Here is a 13,946-nt window from a genome sequence, read left to right as displayed (position 1 = left end):
CCATTAAAATGCAATGCACCTCAGGCCAAAAAACCAATCTGTGCAGCTATTTTTAGGAAGCGTGTTGGTTTGGGAAAGTCTCAGAGGAATTCCCTTGCTCTCTGTCCCATCTGAAAAAAAAAGAATTGCAGGTCCAAATTCCAGTTCTGTACAAGTGTAGCACTGGGGATGAGGTCAAAATAAGTAATTTCCCATTTCTTGATTTGCACTTTCCAGCTAGAAAATAAGTGAATAAATACAAATATGTATGAGATGACCTATATTCATGAAATTCCTTCTGAAGATTTTGTGGAAGATCAGCTCGTAGGTACCCAAGGATTTGGGGTGAGGATTTGGATGAGGATCTTGCTGAATGAGCACAGAGCAAGGGGCCACTTCTACCTCTGGTAGAACTTGTTCACTCTCAGTTATAAGGTTTTGGGGACAGGACTGGGAGCAGTTCGGCCCTGTTCATATTAGTGAAAGTTTTGCCACAGGTTAGATGTAAAGTTAACCCTTGAAGTCTGGTCTTTAAAAAGAATTTTTACTCGAGGAAGAGCTGGCTCCCAAATAGTACCAGGGACCGTATCTTTTATCCAAGCTCTAGAGGACTATCCCATTCTGGATCCCTTTGGCGAGTGTAAAAATAGGAAATGTTACACGCGGGTGAACTTCCACGCACTTTGTTCTGTCTATCTGCAAAATGTTAGCTAGTGCTTAGGGTATCATTTTGGATGAAAAGTTCTCCTTGACATTTAATTATTATCAGAATTAGTCATTAGTACTGTCGTCATCACAAGGAGTTTTGTCACTGATGTAGTAGGACCGGACCTTGGAGCCAGAGTTAGGTCAGCACTTCTCGTGATTGTAGGAAGGTGTTTGTGTTTGGGATGTAGCATGTGAAAAATATTGTGTGGGGAACGGTTTTAACTGAGGAAATGTATCAATCCCCAAACTTCTTTTAAGCTCCTTTCAGAGAATTTGTTGACCTTACAGGAGTGTCCGAGAGCCCATCTTTACTGAAGGACTAGAGATGCTAGACCCAGGATCCAGTCTTTATGCTCGCTGAGCTACTAAAATGGGGATTTATTGCCCAGCTCTTGGTTGGAAAACATGAAATCCAGGAAAAGCACTCACCTTCAAAGGAATGCTGAAAAAACAGTGTTTTTTCCCCAATCCTCCACATTTCCACCAGTGCTTACTCGCATGTGATTTCTCCCTTATGAATTTAGGTGTGTTATCATATTGGTAACACAGACAGGAGCATCGTAGCCCGTGGCTGTGCTCAGCTGGCTGGTTGCAGCAGCGTCCTGTGCTGATGGGTTTGACGCTGAGCACTGTAGAGCCTCTTTTCTTGCAGCGATTGCTGCTTTGCACAGCAACCCGGGGACAGCGGCTCTTGCTAAGTTATTGCGGAGGGGCTTGCGCAGGGGCACAATGCTCTGCCCACGCAACCAGCCCTCTTCCACGCTGGCTGGACCCAGCAGCACCTCCAGCCCTGCCAGCCCTGGGGCTTGGCAGGAGACGATGCCCCACACCAAGGCAAGCATCCAGCACGTCCCTCTGGCAATCGGGTGCTGCTGGCTCCCCCCATCTATTTCCACTGCCCCAGGCGCTGCCTTTGCCAACTGAGATACCAGAGATTGGATGGATTATCTACTGGCTGTTTCCAGACTGCTGTTTGTTTGGAGAAATTGTACTGGAGATAAGATGTTAAAATACAGATAATTAAGTTTCCTTGATATGAGTGTAATTCTGAATTGAGATTTAAATAGCCTGCTTTGAATTATGCCTTATGTGCCTCTCCATGGCTTTGCTTTGGGTCTCTGCTGAAGGAGACGAGGGGGAGAGTCCTGCACTGTTGACATTTGCTCTACAAAAACATTTCCAGCTCTTCTTAGGGCTTTTTTCAGAGAAAGAAACCAGTTCAACCACTTCCCCATGAACATTACGTTCTTTAAACGGCCGAAGAGCAGACTGTACTGCTGGGCTGGCTGTGATTCATTCCTTTGCGTTTCTCTCATTAACACCTCTTCATCTCACACCGGGGAAATTTGGGAAGTTTCATCTCGAACAGAGGGCAAATTGAACTGCGAGGAGACCCTCCCTAACAATGTGCAAAGCCCTTCCACACCAATGTAAAAGAAAATAGAAAAGCCTTCCAAACCTGAGGGCCCTGCTGTCCATTATGACAGCCGTGAAATGTAATAAACATTTTAAACAGCATTGATTGATGTGGGATTCTGTTTACTCTGTTGCTCCAGCAATAAACGCTCTGTCACGCCAGCTCCTCCATCGCATGGTCTGGGATAACGTGGAGATGCAGAGTTTGCGAGCTGAGGGAGGTGCTGGCAATTCAGGAGCTGCTCCTTCCCTGTCCAAAATGCGCCGTGTCGTAAGCAGGAGACACAGTTTGGGGGAAATGGATAAGCAACTGGAAGGTTGGTTCAAAGCAGAAAAGTTTGGACCATCAGCCACTAGCAGTTATCCTGTGTCTGCCGGAAACCAAGCTGTCTCAGACTAATTTGAGCTTTCTTAAGATATTAGTCTTCTGGTTTGAATCGTATTTCTGAAGCTGGGCAAGAGGCATCTGAATACTGGGTAACTTTTAAACCCAGGGCAAATTAACACCGCAGCCTCCGACAGTCTCTGTTGAGCAGCTCTACATGGTTGTGGCCTGATCTTCATTCACAAGAGCCAGAGCCCAGGGCAAAGGACTTGCCATCTTTCTAACCTTGGTGCCCGCATGCAGTTAGCGTCAGTGCAGAGGTATGGGGCTGCCCGGAGTCTTTGAACATGCCAGGGCCGATGCTCACAGTCAGCAAACGTCTTCGTCTGCTTAGAAGGGAAATTTTTCGTAGGGGAAGACATGGCCCCGTGCTCCGTTTTCCGCCTCCGTTTCAGGCTGTCCAGCTGATTACGGAGAGGTGACTTGGAGAAGAGGCAGAACAGCACTTATCGACTCTGTTTTATTGTTACAAGCTTTCTTTTCAGTGTCATTAAAAATGTGCGTGTGTGTGCGCAAAATACCGTGTGAGGCTGATGGACTGTGCCGTGTAGCTTTGAAATTTGAGTGGGCTTCTCTAGGCTATGTTTACGCTACAGCATAATTTGTGTGTGTGAAAGAGCCTCTACTTCTGTTTCAGCAGCATTACAAGGATGGAAGTAATACCCTGTGACAGCCTCTCCCCCCGCTCTGCGGACACATTTCTGGAGTGTTTGTTCAAGAGAGAGTCCTGGGTAAGCAACACAGCGCAAGCATGTCCTGAGCGGATGGGGAAACCATCCGAAAAAGCAGCTCCTGCCCCAAACTCACACGCAAAACCCCTTTTGTGGTCATTGCCCTGCCAGAACCATGGGTTGTCGAAGGCTTCGGATCCCTTCCTGCTTATTTCTCTCCAAAAAGTGTCATGGTGTCACTTGGCCACTCAAATGTTGGGCACACCACACCATCACAGACATCGGGGGATCTTGGGGCAAGAACATCACAGTGATTCTAGGCACCTGCCTGCTTCCCTGAAATATCTTATTAGGAGGAAGAGAGTTTATGTGATAAAAATGACCTATTATCTCAGGCAGAGCTTTATAGTGCTATAAAGCAATTTCTGTACTTTCAAAACTGATGCACCAGTTGTGAAATGAAAGTACTGTAATAGTGTTAAGAGAGACCTGAAAACGCAGGTATAACCATCCTGACACCACCAACAATTTTGCTAATGGTCAGTTGTGCAAGCTTCTGCAGAGAGAGACAAAATTGCATCTGTCTCCAAATCGGAGCTATCTGAAAATCTCTGCCTCCCCCACCACCCCAAAAGAGCATGGTTAAATGTGTGTTTAAATAAATTTAAAATTAATTAATTGGAATTATTTGAGCTCATTTGGAAAAAATCACCATGTGAGAGCTCTAGATCCCATTGAAATTTTATCCTTAGGAGAGAGAAAGAACAGAAGTTCCATGAATGCCATTAACGGTTTGGGCATTGCGAACTCTTTGATATGGAGAAGGGATTTGGGCTCCACAGTGATGGGCAACGGTGTACAAACCTGAGGTGGATGGACAGCTTGAAATCCTTTTAAATTTGGGAGCAGACATGGAAGTCAGTTCACATTCAACAGTGACTGCCTTCCCATTCTTCTTACATTTACAGTAATGGATTTGAGGGCTTCCAAGTGTCCTGCGCTATTGATTGGAGATTTTAATGAGCTTTAAATTACCGAAGGGGTTTATGGGCCAGGTGCCTTCGGTAGAGGAATTGTTCATAAGACACTGGAACTGGGGTTCAAAAGCTGCTCCTGAAGCCACACAAGCAGGACGCCTGAGTCTCCGGCTGCCAAGCGCCCGAGTGCCCTTGCCTTGCCCTACTTATCTGAAGAGGCTGTCAGCATGTTCTATAACTAGTGGAAACCACTTTAGAGCTGGAGCCAGACACCGAGGTGCCGGGGTCCACATTTCATTTCTGTGCATGGGAAAGTTGGGAAGCAGATACGGCCAGATCCTTCTCCCAGCAACATTTTTCTGCCTATCTAGTTCTCAGCCCTGAGCTGGCATGTCTGAAGATTGACATAGGCCCTGCTGTTTGTAGATATTTTTTTTTAGGAAAGAGAAAAATGTGGCCATCAAAAATCGTTGCAAAAGGTTAAGCCGTAGCAGTGTTCAGTGCAATCTGAGAATTTTAATTGTATGTTTGCAGAGAATTTAAGCTCCACTGTGGGAAACGTGTCCCAGCACACTCTATAACCCAAAATCTAGCTAAACTTCAGTTGCAGGGTGTTTGAAATTCATCCCATTAACAGACCTATTTGGGTGTAATGACATCCAAGAAACATATTGGAAAGTTGTTCTAAACTGGTTCCTTTTCAACTGTGTAATTAAACAAGTTGTTCATTAAGAAGTGGCACTAACGAAGCTTGGTTTCGTTGGGATTTGTAGTCTCTGTCCCTTGCATACTTCCCTATAATAACCCGATCTGTGCTGGATGATTTCCCATGCTCTGCCCGGCTCAGTCCCTGCTGCTCCCTTGCATGCTCCCGTGCATGCTCCCGTGCAAACAGGCAGCGGAAGGTGCCGGTCACTGCCCGTCCGCTCCCAGCCACCCTTCAGGGAAACGTATCTGCCTCTTGTCCCACGCTGCAGGGCAGCTGCTGTGCAACTTGAGGTCTCAAGGTCTCTGCTCCTCTCAGTTATTGGAAACAGGGCTCAGAAGGTGTGCGAGGAGGGACCGAGAGCCTTGCGAATGGACATGCAGGGTGATGGTTTCTGTTGCAGACACGGTGAAAGCTTGCTCATTCGTGGGGATGCCCAGTTACGCTGTGGGCTCTGTGGGAGGATCTTTCCCTTCTCTCTCTGTGCTAAACTGAGAGCGCTTTGCTCCCCGAGAGCCAGGCAAAGCCAACCTCCTCCTGCTGCCCCAGGCAGCCAGCAGACAGGTGAAGGTGCCAGTTTTATGGCAGGGACACGTTCCCAGACTGAGCGCTGCGTAATTTCTCACATCCTCTGAGCCCTCTCGTCTCGGCGCCCCGAGGTTCCCATGGAAGCCAAGGGCAGTTTGTCATTGACTCCACAACAAACAAACCTTAGTCCGTGGGCTCAACGCGCCAGGTTATGCTGTCACTTGAAGTAACCAAGATGTATGTTCAAAAAAGCTGCCCTGCATTAAAGAATCAGAAATGTAGCAGCGTTAGCACCCTAACTTCTCTTTCTGGATTCATGCATAGGATAAACCCATCCCTAGGTCTTACTCCTGGGAAACTGGTACTCAGTTTCTTCCTCCAATTCCTTAAAACTTTTCTTTCATCACAACCTTGGGCAAGTCAATGATTTTTGCTTTGTTTTCCCAAGTGTAAGCAAGACGGGCAGCACTTCCCCGCTTTGGAAGGGTGCTGCGGAGGGGGTCCAGGAGGGCTTCAGAGGTACACGGGTGGTGCGGTAACAGGAACCCACTGGGAATGTTGCGTGAGCAAGTGGTCCTACACACAAGTGATCACAAGATCTCACCTAAAGATGGAATAAAAGAGCTTTGAGTCATGAACGCTTTGCAAGTGCAGACCTTTGGAGTTTCTTTGTCAGGCGAAGCGATATTATTTTAAGGGAAGGAGAATGTTTTCCTAGGGACAGGTTATGCTCCTTAAGAAACACTTCAGATATTATTACTTTACACAGATTCCTGGTCAGGGAAAAACAGAGTTTAAAACCAGCCAGAACTGTTAAAATTTATGGTATCAAAATATATTCTGTCAAAATATTTATACCATAAACTAGCATCGTTAACTGTCCCCTCATACTGCTCTTGGGAAAGGAGGGAGAGGAACCTGAGATGTCTGATGTGTAAATTCCTCCATTTATCGCTGGTTTATTGCCTGGCATAGCAACAAAAAGTGGCTTTAGAGTTTGAATGAATATAGATCTGAAGGAATTCCTGTTGTTGAACAGTGCTTCTGTGGGCTAAAGGGGTGTTTTCTAAGTGACATATTTCCAGAGGCACCTACACACATACTTACCGTCCCAACCCACATGCCGGCACATGTTATTAGCCTACAATTACTCTTCAGGAGTTGAGCAAGCAGAGTCTGCTCCCATCAAGTTGTGTGGCAGCAGAAAGGGACCTGGGGGTTTTGTGTGTGAAAATACGAGGCTGAGATATGTATGCACTGAGACCCTGATGCTCTCATCTTCATGGCTTTGCCTTGCCTTTGGTGTGCAGCTGTGCAAAGTTTGTGTAAAGACAGATACAGATCCTCAATACCAGCTTCCAGCGCACCCCTGTGAAATCTCCTCTCCACCTTTTCTGTCCTACACCATTTAATTAGAAGGTCCCAGGGATATGCCCATTATTTTAGAGGCCTCCACAGTGCAACGCTTGTCTGTCCGATGTGAATGGAGTTGCACTGATGGAGGGACAGGCACCCTGCACCCTGCACCCTTCCTGGGGGCTGCAACAGGTCTGCAACACAGGGACCACTGATCTTTAATTCCCACCACCATCCACTCCCCCCCCCCAGCATCAGCAATGAACTCTTTGCTACCAGATCACTCTAGGGAAAGCAAACAGTACCGCAGTCTATCATAAAAATGAATTGTTCTGCTTCCTGGAATTATTACTTTCTGTCTTATCACTTATCTATTAATTACCAGTGCTTTGGGATGGAAAGCAGCAGATAGGCAGGAGTGCATTACACACATGATATAAGACGCAGGGTTACGGTGTCACCTTCTTTTATTATTTCACAGAAGTTTGTGTCTAATGTAGCGACTGTTAATATTTGCATTCGTTTGACTGTGAATGCCTGGAAAAAAAGGCATCTATGAGTTTATTTGTCTTGGCAAAGGCAGTCCGATACATACAATGCATCTTTAGTTTTTGTAACATGTTGAAAAACAGCCTGGAAACGGTGATGTCTGGAGACCGTGGTGAAGCACTTCCCCGGGTAAGAGCCCCCAGCGGGGAGTGGGTGTTGCACCGGGCCCTATTTCCAACGGAGGTGCTGGAGCGGGGTCCTGGACTGCATTCCCAAGCCTCTGCCAACTCCAACTCACGAGATTCCCTTAAAAATCCAGCAAATGCATATTCTTTTAAACCATAACAAGGGAGTTCTTTTTCTCTGCCTTCTCCCTTTTGCATTATTGGGGTTCTTGGGTTTTATGCTTTTCTCTGTAACCGTGAAGGCTAGAAAATGACTTCTGAAAAAAATGAAAATCGAGATTCTGGTATATTCACAGGTCTCCCAGGACCAAGGCCTTACAAAAACCATCAACTATGAGGATACGTTTGTAAGAGTTGGCAATGGCAAGGTTTTTATGTCCAAGTGTTTGTGCAAGTGAAAGCCCAGATTTTCATTTGTCTGAAAATTATATGGTGTGATAAGGAAACAAAGTGCATGAAAAATATGGCCAAGAAAAAGCAGCCTGCAGTTTCAGAGATGGGGTGAAGGCCCTGTAAAAATGTGTTCCATTAAGTAAATGAAACGACGGTCTTCCGTGTAATGCAGGGGGTGATTCAGCCCTTTCTATTTTCTGGGACTTAAGCACGTGAGGAGACACCTTTTCTAGCATGGGGATGTACAGTGAGGGTGTGCAAGAGGTACCTGTCGAAGTAAAATAAAACTTCTCTAAATATCTCCGATCAGTGCCTGCACAAGTGGGTGATCTGGGCAAGTTCGTCCCTGTTATTAAATGAAAGAAGGAAAAAAAAAATCTGCTGTTTCTTTAAAGGGCAGATGAAATCCTGCAGATTTTAAGGGATTATTGGGCATTTAGGGCTGCAATCCCGCAGCCGCCGGGGCTGCGCAGGGACCGTGCCGGCAGAGCCACCGCGCCGCAGTACTGCTGGGTTCCTGCGGGTCGGAGCAAGCCTGTAGCTCATCAGAGGTGACAGCAACGACTACGTGTCTTACCAGAAAATGCCATCGCTGGAGTGATTAACCTCAGAAATACTTGGAGACAGGCTTTTTGTCAAAGGACAAAGGTAGTTCCAGCGCTGGGGAGAGACAACTCATAAATAGAGCTGATGGAAAAACGTACTGATCGTTGCTCTCCGGGCTTCAGGCCAAGAGGTGGTGGGCCTGGCTCTCTGCTATCTTGTTTGACCATTTACACCAGTCCTGTGGGGATAAATGAAGCCACTGAGGTTTGATAGTGTGCTGCAAACATTTTGTTCTTATTTTGCAACGTGTCAGCCTTTAAAGACACCAGTGTGCGGAGTGCAGGGCGGTAGAAATACATCCTCACGACACGCAGAGCCGTGGTTCCCAAACGGCAGCCGCCAATGACCCCGGAGGCCATGGGAAGGAGCCTGCAGCTCGTCTGCAAACTGCTGTCAACCATAAAAGTTACCTCTCCACCCCACTGCTCTCCTTTAGGGGCTGGCTGGGGCGTGCGGTGGTCTGCAAGAGGCTCCCGATGCTCTACAGCAGGGGAGGTTGGGGAGCCATCAGGCAAAGCATCGGGCAGGGGGTTTGGGAACCATCGGGAACAAATTGTTCCCTTGGGGTGGCAGCGTCCATGCCGTGAATAGCCCCCAATGCAAGACTGGGCAAGGGAGATGTTCGGAGGAGTCTCTTCCAGCTCTGCCTCTCCTTTTATAGCACTCTTATTCACCCTGTGGGCATCTCCTTCGTGCTGTGATGGCCCTGCCTGCTCCTTTACAATTAGGATAAGCCTGGGACACTCTAGGGACAAACCTAGGGATGAGCCTAGGATAAGCCTTTGCTATGACAGAACATGAAGATGGGGGCTCACCAAGCTGCTGCCTGCAGTGCCTGTGCCTGCCCCTGCCTTCGCACCATGCTCCCATCGCTCCATCTCCTCTGATACCAAGAAAGGAAATCCTGATGTTTGCTGAGACGGGAGTCCAAGGCAGGCTCCAAAACCCAACTTAGCAGCTTGCACTAAGCCTGGCTCTACACATTGCCAGGCGAGACAGTCACCCAAATACAACCGTCTGCTGGCAATCATCGCTGCCAGATCCCAGAGCCCCTTTGCAGAGGTGTGAGGGAACAGGTTTGGCTGGCATGGGGGAAAGGAGAGGCGTGCCGGGATTTCGCTGTTACTGATATGCAAGGCCAAACTCTTTTTTTTTTTTTTTTTTTTTTCCTCAAAAATGTATATAATGGTTTACGCAGACAGGGTTTGAATGTCCTCAGGCAGCAGATGTGTCAGGAGTTAGTGATCGCTTGTTACTTTCTGGCACCGTAACAGGAGCGGTGCCAAAGCTTTGCTTGTGAAATCTAAACCCACGTGAGCCAAGTGTCACCGACGTGGGAAAGAGGTCAGGTTCAGGAAACCTGCAGAGCACGGGGGCTCGAACCCGAGGACGTCTCGGCCAGCCCCGAGCCGTTCAAGACTAGGTTTCAACTTGCCCACGTTTCCGAACCATTTCTGCTTTCAGTGATTGATATAAGCCTGGTTTTTTTTTCAGCTGAGACTACGCCCAGGTTTTAAGAGGAACCATAAAAAATGTCAAGCATGTGTAAAACAGGGGATCCCAGAGAAGTTGTCTCGGATAACAGGAGCACTCTAGGCAGCAGATAAACCGACCTCGCGGAGCATGGCTTAGGGCCGTGCTGGGGGTGCAGCATCACCTCGCTGTGACCACGTGCAGGACCCAGCCCTCAGAGGCAATCTGCTAGGACCCCCCCAGAATGTGTGGGCAGGTTCCTTTCAGGGTGGACGCAGGTTGTAAGAGGCTTCTCCCGCAACGAGGACGTTTGTCCCTCTGTGCTTATGGGATGTTGGTGTTAAGAGGAAAACAAATCTCCTTGAAAAGCTCTAGTTGTGGGCTGAGCTCCCATTTTTCTTACGAAGAGGCTTAGTGGTACCAAGACAGCCAAGATATCAGCAGGCTGATATCTTTTCTGAAAGGATGTTCCAGCATAGATAAGAGTGTTTCCAAAGCTATTTGTGTCCCAGCCAAAGGGCCCTGGAATGGGAGCAGACCTGCATTTTATCTCCCAGTGGGAAACGAATAAAATTAGTTTCCTGGAGGGACAGGGTGAGACTGGATGTTTAATAGCCCAACCCCCTGAGTTACAGATCAAGCTAGCTGAAAGTTGGACTTCACCGGCCAGGCTTTGTGTTCCCCCTCTCCTAAACTGTCCCAAAGATGAATCAATAAAGAACATTTCAAATACAGTTGAGGTAAGCAGAGATCACAGATCGAGGTTTGAACAGCTCAGTGCGGTGCTGAGATGCAGCAGGTGTGAACTAAGTCAATGTAATACAAAAAAATCCTCTGGAGACTCACCCAGGTTTTTCCCTGGATTAAAATCAGATTTTTACGGAGGATTCGTCTCCTTTTTCTGTTATTATTTTCCCTTCTCAGCACAAGAGGAATTGGGAAACCGTGTGGCAGTGCAGGACACTGGCAGGGTTTCTAGCTCGCCTGCAGAAGGAGAGGGGTGCAGGAGGAGCAAAAGCCTTTATATAGAAGTAGGATGAACCAACCGACCTCCAAAGGAAAACTTTTATTTTCAGAAGCACTTAAGGCAATTGTGTGCCCAGATCTCCGGTCGAGGGCATTTGAGCATCTGATTCCAGCTCGGAGAGCTGAGTCATGTGAAGGCTGCAAATCTGATTCTCCGCCTGTGACCAGCCCTCTGGGCTTCAGTGGCTGGCAGGATTTGGCCTTATCCAGTCATCCAAAATACTTCTGTTTGTCTCAAGCGAAATCTAATTTGGCACTTTTTTGAGATTTGGCCATCGTTAATTATGCCTGCAATTAATGGCATAATGTAGGCTGCGAGAGCTGATGAACTTGAGTCTGCTGCAGAATCAGGGCTTGGCTTTGAAAAATGTTCTGAGATGCCGTTCTTACGGAAGATGTTTTACCGGGCTCTTTATTTAGGACAAGTCCTAATGGGCATTTGGCTCAAGAAAGAACTAATAGTTACACAGGCTATTTAAACACAACCTGAGACATCATGGGTTGGCAATGTGTGTTAAACAAAACTATATACTTCTGCAAAATGGAAATGAAGTTTAATCACGCAGCCAAACCAGTGCACTGAGAAGCAGTGAAACATCAAGCTAGCAGAAAGCTGGTAGCAGTTGTTTGCTGTCCTGTTATTAACTCTGATTTGTTACTTTAAAAAGCTGCCTCTTTCTTACTTGATTTTTCTAGTATGATCTTACAAAGCATAGCCCTCCTACTCCTCTTGGAAAAGCAGGAAAGCATATTAAGAGCACTGATAAAAGGTAAACAAACCAGGAGACACAAAGTTTCTTGATATGCTCTAATTGAGCTAGTTTCCTTACTTCGGCTTTGAAAAGGAACAGCCATAAGGCATTCTTGAGAGAGCCAAGTGAACTGTTGTTATCTCAAAAAGGTCTCCTTAATGTCTCGCTCGTGGGGGCTCCAAGTCTGCTCCGGCCATTGCCTGGAAGTCTAAGAAAAGAAGTCTACTGGCCTCTGTGATAAAGCACCCATTTTTAGGCCTTGGGAAGGATGGCGTTGTTGACAGTTCATTCCTGTGAAAATTCAGTGCGGTCCAGTCTCCTGATTGTAAATGGAAGGAATATATGGCAGCACTAATGCAAAAGGTATGTGATTAGATAGTCCCGTCTGCTATCTGCCCCAGCTTTCAGCTGATAGGCAGCTCTCGCTGGTGCTAAATGGGAGCCATCAGAGTTGCCAGACTGACGCCAGGCCCTTCATCAACTGCCTCGCAGATAAGGGGAGAAGGCTGCAATCTTCACGTAACACAGTGTTTCCCCAGTGGGTGAACTTGAGTATTCCTGGCTGCATCTTTCACAGACATCTTGCGGAGCCAGTGAGGGGATAATATATAGTTTCATACTGTAAGGAGTCCAAAAGTTCAGTGTAAGAGATCCTGTTGCAGCCACACACGGCTCACGGTTATCTGCCCGGGCTTCAACCTTCTCTTGAACAGGGCTAGATACGATGCCAGCAGAAGAAGACATACCCCTTTGGACGGTGCCGGGGCTCCAGGCTGAGCTGCCCCGCATTCCTCAGCCAGCGGGAGCCTGCCCGGCCGCAGCACACCCTGCACGATAACTCGCCTCAAACCCCGTGCTTGCGGTAGAGGCAAAAATAGAAAAAAAAGATCTGCTGTAAAGGACCCACTTAGGCTCCGTGGGGTTGCTCCGAGAAAGCGTTGACAGGGTCCCCATCGGCAAACCGGTGCTGGCTCTGCCCTTGCAGGTAAGCAGCCTCCAGTTACTAAAGGTCTGAGCCCTGGAAGGCCCCTGTAGGGCAGAGTGAAGATGGCTTCAGCACGTACATGATGAGGTCTCCGGGTTGCACGTTGCTCCAGTCTGTTCTCTGAACCCTGTGTATCAGTATATGGTTGGAGTGGTAGAGTTTCTTGCTTACCTGAGACTTTGTGTGGCAGTGGTAAGGTTTGGTCCACAAACCTGTGGTGCAGACCCAAAGAGATGCTCTTCTATGGGCCTCCCACTCACATAATATCCAAGTCTTTGGAGATGTAAGCCAGCAAAATCAGCTATCTCAACCTGTGTGGCCACTTCTGGTTTCTGCTACGGCTTGGGAGCTGGAATAAGGGTCACAGCCTGTCTCTGCCCTTTACTTGGGGCATGGAGCAAGTGGAGGTGGACACTCCTGGTGCCACAGCTGTCTCGGCAGATTTCCAGGGATGTAGGTAGGCACAGCAAAGTTTCTTCCACCATTAGCTTCACTGCATGCAGACAGCTCTGGTGAATGATCCTTCTAAAGGCTTTTCCATGTGGCCATTAGGACTTAGGCAGCACATGAAGACCTTCGTAAAACCTGTAAATCCTCGACAATTAAATGTATTGCAGTTAGGATCTCAGGTACACTAGTTCCTGTTAGTCTAGAAAATGATTCGAAGGCACCCATGTGTTACACCCTCAAATGGCAGCTGTTTCTAGGAATGTGTTGGAAGCACTAGGTAGACCTGAAAGCTACACAGCCTATTGCGTTTCCTCCTTAAGCCTTATCTTTTTCCACACCCTAGAAAAATCTTAGACCTTATTCATTCATTAAAACAGAAGGGAACTTTCCTCTAATCTTTTCCTGGTGACTCATACACTCTGTCAGAGCTGCCATCGGAGGCATGACCAGAGCGTGTGTACGTTGACCCAAGTTTTCTCTGGTCTTTTCAGCTTGGGTGCCCCGAACAATGTTTTCATGGCAGAGTGGATTTCCATGCTGGCTACCTGGCCATGGGCGTGCCAAGCAGTGGGGTAATGCTTGCAGCCAGTCCTGGGGCTAGAATATGAGTTACTTAGGTTTGAAGCAAGCATGTGCATGCCTCCCTTTGGTACAAATCATCTCTTGATCAGAAGGCAGCCATCCCCATGGCCAAACGTGGTGTGACACAGCCAGCTGGGCAGCTCGCGAGGGATGGTGAGCACAGTGGCGTGCTTGATCAGAGCTATGTGTGGGCTCATGTTAGTCATTGTTTGCAAGTATTTGAGTGATGGCCAGGACTGATATAGAATCATAGAATCACAGAATTGTTTAGGTTGGAAA

The 13,946-nt window shown here is 47.5% G+C and overlaps 1 long non-coding RNA gene across 3 annotated transcripts in view; it reads left to right on the top strand.

Moving 5' to 3' along the window:
* The window catches only part of LOC140655844 (uncharacterized), a 146,381-nt gene that overhangs the window by 111,635 nt on the left and 20,800 nt on the right, over nt 1-13,946 (top strand). The window contains exon 3 of one of the 3 annotated variants that reach the window (XR_012043891.1): nt 3,129-3,219. The exons of 1 other annotated variant lie outside the window; for it this stretch is intronic. This is a non-coding gene — a long non-coding RNA (uncharacterized lncRNA). Of the gene's footprint in view, nt 1-3,125; nt 3,220-13,946 lie in introns of all 3 variants that reach the window. One more of the 3 variants, XR_012043890.1, reaches the window with a different exon arrangement.

This window comes from Ciconia boyciana, chromosome 8 (assembly GCF_034638445.1).
Source record: "Ciconia boyciana chromosome 8, ASM3463844v1, whole genome shotgun sequence".
In the NCBI taxonomy this organism is placed as follows: domain Eukaryota; kingdom Metazoa; phylum Chordata; class Aves; order Ciconiiformes; family Ciconiidae; genus Ciconia; species Ciconia boyciana.
This window is presented reverse-complemented; position numbering and strand designations above follow the sequence as displayed.